The following is a 7,426-nucleotide window of genomic DNA, read 5'->3' as shown; positions in this document are numbered from 1 at the left end:
TTTGACTCTAAAGGGGAGAAGAGTAATAGAACAGTATTTGAATGGAAATGTGTGAAGGATTTTTCATTTTCTAAGGGAGCTATTATAGCATGTTCTTGGACTTAAAAATAACCCAATGTTGAGGCACCTGGGTGGCTCAGTTGGTTAAGCATCCAACTTTGACTCGGGTCACGATCTCACGGCTAGTGGTTTCAAGCCCCATGTTGGGCTCTGGGCTGACAGCTCAAAGCCTGGAGCCTACTTCGGATTCTGTTTCTCCCTCTCTCTCTGCCCTTCCCCGGCTTGCAGTCTGTCTTTCTCTCTCAAAAATAAATAAACATCAAAAAATTAAAAAACCCAATGTGAAGGAAAACATGATATTTCAGGAAAAAGAAGGGATTCAGTCCCAGAGTAAGTGAGAAGGTATTCATCTGCACAATTGGGTTACTTCAGTCCATGTACAGCCAGGTTTTTTGGCTTTATATAGGGGAGTGAATAATTCATCTTTTTTAGCACGTAGAATGGCAGAGACCATGAGTACAGACATAAATTGGTTAGTAGATTTGTTGGTGGCAAAATGTTAAGTGGAGGAGGGACAGTAAAGCAGTTTCTAGACTGCGAAGGCTCTTTAAGACCAAAAAATGAAGAAAGCAACTCTATACCATTTACACAGAGTTTTATTCAGGGTAACTTACTGATAGGGGTTGGGCAGATGATAATCCATGTCATTATGCAGCTATTCTCTGCAGTCTAGGCATTAATCCACAGCTTTTATAGAGTGAGAGACATTGTGGTGTAGTCAAAGGATATATATCTTAAGTAGTGCCTTCTGTGAAGATACAACAAAAAGAGAAAACTGCAGGGCACCTGGGTGGCTCAGTTGGTTAAGCGTCCGACTTTGGCTCAGATCATGATCTCACGGTTTGTGAGTTCAAGCCCTGCATCGGGCTCTGTGCTGACAGCTCAGAGCCTGGAGCCTGCTTTGGATTCTGTCTCCTTCTCTCTCTGCCCCTCTCCACTTGTGCTCTATCTCTCTGTCTGTCAAAAATAAATAAATGTAAAAAAATTTTTTTAACAAAAGAGAAAACTACAGGCCAGTATCCCTGAGATACAAAAATCCTCAAAAAAATATTAGCAAACCTCATACAACAATACATTATAAAGATCATTCACTACATTCGGGTGGGATTTATTCCAGGGATGCATAGATGGTTCACTATTCACAAATCAGTGTCATACACTATATCAGTAAAACAAAACAAAACAAAATCATATGATCATCTCAATAGATGTAGAATAAGCATTTGACAGAATTCAACATCCAGTCATGATTTAAAAAAAACTCTCAACAAAGTGGAGTTAGAGGAAGCATAGCTTGACATAATAAAGGCCATATATGAAAAGTCCACAGCAAACATCAGACTCAGTGGTGAAAAGCTGAGATCTTTTCCCCTAAGGTCAGGAACAAGACAGTGATATCCACTCTCACCACTTTTTTTTTTTTTTTTTTAATTTTTTTTTTTCAACGTTTTTATTTATTTTTGGGACAGAGAGAGACAGAACATGAATGGGGGAGGGGCAGAGAGAGAGGGAGACACAGCATCGGAAACAGGCTCCAGGCTCTGAGCCATCAGCCCAGAGCCCGACGCGGGGCTCGAACTCACGGACCGCGAGATCGTGACCTGGCTGAAGTCGGACGCTCAACCGACTGCGCCACCCAGGCGCCCCCACTCTCACCACTTTTATCCAACAAAGTACTGGAACTTGTAGCCACAGCATTCACACAAGAAAAATAAATAAGAGGTATCCATAGTGATAAAAAGTTAAACTGTCACTATTTGAGGATCACATGATGTTGTACATAGAAAACCCTGAAACTGCAGCAAAAAGAAAAAAAAAAAAAACTCCTAGAAGTAATAAATTCAGTAAAGTGGCAGTATACAAAATTTATACCCAGAAATTGGTAGTGTTTCTATACACAGAAAGAGAAATTTAAAAAAACTCCATTTACAATTATACCAAAAATAATAAAATACCTAGGAATAAGTTTAACCAAAGAGGTGAAAGACCTGTACTCCAACTATGAAACACCGATGAAAGAAATTGAAGATGATACAAATGGAGACATATTCTATGCTTTTTGATTAGAAAAGTTAATGTCAAAATGTCCATATTACCCAAAGCAATCTGCAGAGTCAATGAAATTCCTATCAAAACACCAACAGCATGTTTCAAAAGCTAGAACGAACAATACTAAAATTTATATGGAACCACAGAAGACCCTGAATGGCCAAAGCAATTCTCAGAAAAAAGAACAAAGCTGAATGTATTATAAAACCAGATTTCAATATACACTACAAAGATATAGTAATCAAAACAGTGTGGTACTGGCACAAAAATAGACACAAAGATCGACAGAACAGAATAGAGATGCCAGAAATAAACCCATGATTATAGAGTCAATTAATCTATTGACAAAAGAAGCAAGAATCTACAATGAGTAAAAGATAGTCTTTTCAATAAATGGTGGTGGGACAACTGGACAGCTACCTGTAAAAGAATGAAACTAAAGCACTTTCTTACATCATACACAAAAATAAACTCCAAATAGATTAACGATTCAAATGTGAGACCTGAAACAATAAAAATCCTAGAAGAAAGCATAGGCAGTAATTTCTATCACATTGGCATAGGAACATTAGTCTAGATATGTTTCCTAAGGCAAGGCAAACAAAAGCAAAAATAAACTGTTGAGACTACATCAAAATGAAAAGTTTTGCAAAAAGATACCTGGCTGAACAGGAAAAGATATTTGCAAAGGACATATCCAGTAAGGGGTTAATATCCAAAATGTATAAAAAACTACAATTCAACACAAACCACCCCCCTAAATAATCCAATTTAAAAATGGGCAGAAGACATGAACAGACATTTCTCCAAAGAAGACACATGACCAACAGACACATGAAAAGATGCTCAACATCACTCATCATCAGTGAAATGCAAGTGAAAACCACAATGAGATACCACATCAAACCTGTCAGAATGGCTCAAATAAAAAACACAAACAATTGTTGGCGAGGATGTAGAGATAAAGGAACCTTCATGCAGTGTTGGTGGGGATGCAACTGTTGGAGCCTCTGTAGGAAATATTACGGAGGTTCCTCAAAATATTTAAAATAGAATTACTATAGGATCCAGTAATTCCACTACTGGGTATTTACCCTAAAAAAATGAAAATGCAATTTGAAAAGATATGCACTCATGTGTTTATTGCAGCATTATTTACATAGCCAGGATAAGGAAGCAACTCAAGTGTGCATTGATAGATGAATGGATAAAGAAGATGTGTTGTGTGTGTGTGTGTGTGTGTGTGTGTGTGTGTCCACAATGGAATATTACTCAGCCATAAAAATGAGTGAAATCCTGCCATTTGCAACAACATGGACAGATCTGGAGGGTGTAATGCTAAGTGAAATAAGTCAGAAAAAGACAAACACCACATGTTTTCACTCTTAGGGAATTTAAAAAAATAAAAGAAATGAACAAAGAAAGACAAACTGAAAAACAGACTTAAAGAGAACAAACGTAGTTGGCAGAGGGGGAGGCAGATGGGGGAACGTTTGAAATAGGTGAAGGACAATTAAGAGTATACTTATGGGGTGTCTGAGTTGCTCGGTCAGTTAAGTGTCCGACTTCAGCTCAGGTCATGATCTCACAGTTCATGAGTTCAAGCCCCATGTCAGGCTCTGTACTGACAGCTCAGAGCCTGGAGCCTGCTTCAGATTCTATGTCTCCCTCTCTCTCTGCCCCTCCCCCATTTGTACTCCCTCTCTCTCTGACTCTTTCTCTCTCAAAAATAAAAGAAAGATTAAAAAATATTTTAACAAAGAGTACACTTATTTTGATGAGCACTGAGTAACATATAGAATATTCAATCACTATATTATATACATGAAACTAATATAACCCTGCATGTTAATTATATTGGAATTAAGATAAATTAATAAATAAAGACTAAAATAATAAGAAAAACTTTCACACAGCAAAGGAACGAAAAAACAACCTACTAAATGGGAAAAGATATTTGCAAATGATAGATCAAATAAGGGATTAATATGCAAAATATTTAAAGAACTTTACAACTCAAAACCAAAAAAAGAATCTGATTAAAAAATGCACAGAAGACCTGAATAGACATTTTTCCAAAGAAGACATACAGATGGCCACAGACACATGAAAGATGCTCAACGTGGCTAACCATCAGAGAAATGCATATCAAAACCATAATGAGTTATCAACCTACACCAGTTAGAATGGCTACAGTGAAATTGACAAGAAACAGTAAGTGTGTGAGGATGTGGAGAAAAAGGAACCCATGGGCACTATTGGTAGGAATGTAAATTAGAACAGCCACTGTGGAAAACAGTATGGAGGTTCCTCAAAACAATAGAAATAACATCCAGTAATTCTAGTATTGGGTATTTACCAAATTTGAAAAGATACATGAGGGTGTCTGGGTGACTTAGTTGGTTAAGCATCCGACTCTTGATTTTGGCTCAAGTCATAAATTCACGGTTTCTGAGATCAGTCCCACATCAGGCTCTGCACTGACAGCATAGGGCCTTCTTGGAATTCTCTTTCTCTCTGCCCTTCCCCCTACTTGTGCGAGCATGCTCTTTCTTTCAAAGTAAATAAATTTTTAAAAAAGGTATATCCACCCTATGTTTACATTACATACGGCATTATTTACAATAGCCAAGATAGGAAGTAACCTAAGTGTCCATCTATAGATAAATGGATAAGGAAAATGTGGTATATATATGTGTATACACAATGGAATGTTACACCACCATAAGAAAAGATCAGAATGAGCCACTTGTGACAACATGACTGGACCTAGAGGGTATTATGCTAAGTGAGATGTCAGACTGAGAAAGACAAATACCATGTGATTCTACTTATAAATGGAATATAAAAAAAAATGAATAAACAAACAAAAAGCAGAATCAGAACTATAAGTACAGAGAACAAACTGGTGGTTGTCAGAAGGGAGGGGGTGGGAGGTTGGGCAAAATGGGTGAAGGGGAGAGGGAGATACAGCTTTCTAGTTATGGAATGAATAAGTCACAGGAATAAAATGCTCAGCATAAGGAATACAGTTGATACTGTAATAGTGATGTAATGGGACAGATGGTAGCTATACCTGTGGTGAACATAGCATAATGTATAAACTTGGAAAATCACTAAGTTGTACACCTGAAACTAATGTAACATGGTATTTCAACTACACTCAAAAAATTTTTAATTAAAAATAAAGTGGTGCCATCTGTGCACTAGAGGGATTCTCAGAAAAAGCCTTTCTGCATTGCAGTCAAGACATGGGTTAACCTCCAAGGATACTGGAACACATAGTCCTGAGTGAGGTAGGTCATTATGCAAACATGAGCAAGATGAAGGGCCAAAGATGGAGTCAGTATTGTCAGCACTCCTAAGGAAAATAAGAGAGTTCTTAACTGTTTACTGTTCCATTTAGTACAGTAAATAAAAATATCCACTGTGTGTGAGTGGCACAGGAGTTCTTTTTATGGTCAAAGAGAAAGGAAACTATTTTTTTTTTAAGATTCTCAAAGAATTGAGGAAGTGAATTGGCTAGGTAAGTGTTGGAGTTCTGGCTTAAGATTTGTGGTCATAAATTTTAAATTGTATGGTTGTGTAGTTGTGAGTTTAGCTCCAGCAGGAGCATGCACAGAGCAGACAGAGTTGTACCTAAGTATGGTTGGGTTTTACCAGTGAGTACAACAGAGGGGCAAGAAGTTGAGGTTAGGTGGAAGGGAGTGATTATAATGGTTAGCCATGGAATCTAAGCGGGGTAAAAAGACATGTAAGTACACAGGGTAAATGATAACTGAAAAAGTTGGTAGGATCAATAAATTAAAAATCCCCATGGGATCAAAGAATTGTTAAATTCAGAGTGTTTGAGGATCGGAGTTAAAATATAGGAGGTGGTACTCTATAGAGAGCTGCATGCTTGCTATTGAAGGTGTCATGGACTGAATGTGTCCCCTTCAAATTCGTATGTGGTGGTATCAGGAGATGGGGTTTTAGAAGGTAATTAGGTCATAAGAGTGGAGCCGTCTGAATGGCATAAGTATACCTACAAGAAGAGACTCGAGGGGTGCCTAGGTGGCTCAGTCAGTTAAGTGTCCAACTTCAGCTCAGGTCATGCTCTCATGGTTCATGAGTTTGAGCCCCACGTTGGGCTCTGTGCTGGCAGTTGAATGCCTGGAGCCTGCTTCCGATTCTGTATCTCCCTCTCTCTCTTCACCTCCCCCACTCATGCTCTGTCTCTCTTTCTCTCTCTCAAAAGTAAACATTAAAAATAATAAAAAAAAAAAAAAAAAGAAGAGACTTGAGAGATGATTTTTCTCTCAGCCATGTAGGATATGAGAAAATGACTGCAAACCAGGGAGAGTACCCTCATCAGCCACCTGATATACCAGTGCCTTGATCTTGGATTTCCCAACTTCTTGAACTGTGAGAAACAAATGTTTGCTGTTTAAGCCACCCAGTCCATGATAGTATGTTATAGAAGCCCAAACTGACTAAGATGGCAGGGGCAGGGTGGGGGTGGGGGTCATTAGTTTTGTGAGGGTGGGAGGGCATTGGGTGTTGTGTTTTTTTATTTTGTCTTTCTGGTAATGACAAGTTCTATGGACATAGGTTCCTGGGTGTAGTGAAGAATAAGGTCATAGTAGAGGACAAGGTCAGGGATGAACCGAAGTTTCAGGGTGTGGGATGAAGCAGTCATGTGGAAACAGAGATGACCAACACTGATGACAAGTCACAGAGTCACATGCAGTCATCTGAAAAGCAGTAAGAGATATGCTAAAACCTTCAGTGAATACAGACAAGTGACTAGAAGGATTGTAGGTGCTTACAGTGTGGTGGAACGAAGGGTGATAACCCAATATAATTCTTCAAAAGGCAAGGACGTTTTTTAGAGCTAAGAACAGCTGTTGGGAGACAAAAGGGAGTAAAGGGGCAACTATTCCACTTCCAGGCCCAGGCGGTTCTGCTGCCTTTACCTCATTTTCCCTAATGCCAGACAAGCCTGGCCAGTGCCTTTTGGAGATAAACAGCATAGGACTGTGAATAGTCATTTTTGATTTGTGAACCATCAAAGTATCCACACAAGAAGTGAAAATAAAATACCACCCAAGTTGGGCTGGAAACGAGAAGATTAGCATCTACATGTTCCTATTTTTAATATGCAAAATACAATTGCAGAGTATGGAAGTCAAAAGACTCTGGTCTCATAGTAATGATTAGAGCCAAAAGTAACTTAATTTCACAAAGTTACTTTGTTTACTGATTCTAAATACATATTCACACATATACATACATGCTTATAAAAACTAATTTTTGTTTATATAATTAAAACTAC

The sequence above is a fragment of the Puma concolor genome, chromosome B4 (assembly GCF_028749965.1).
Source record: "Puma concolor isolate L17-30 chromosome B4, mPumCon1.1.hap2, whole genome shotgun sequence".
Taxonomy (NCBI): Eukaryota; Metazoa; Chordata; class Mammalia; order Carnivora; family Felidae; genus Puma; species Puma concolor.
This window is presented reverse-complemented; position numbering follows the sequence as displayed.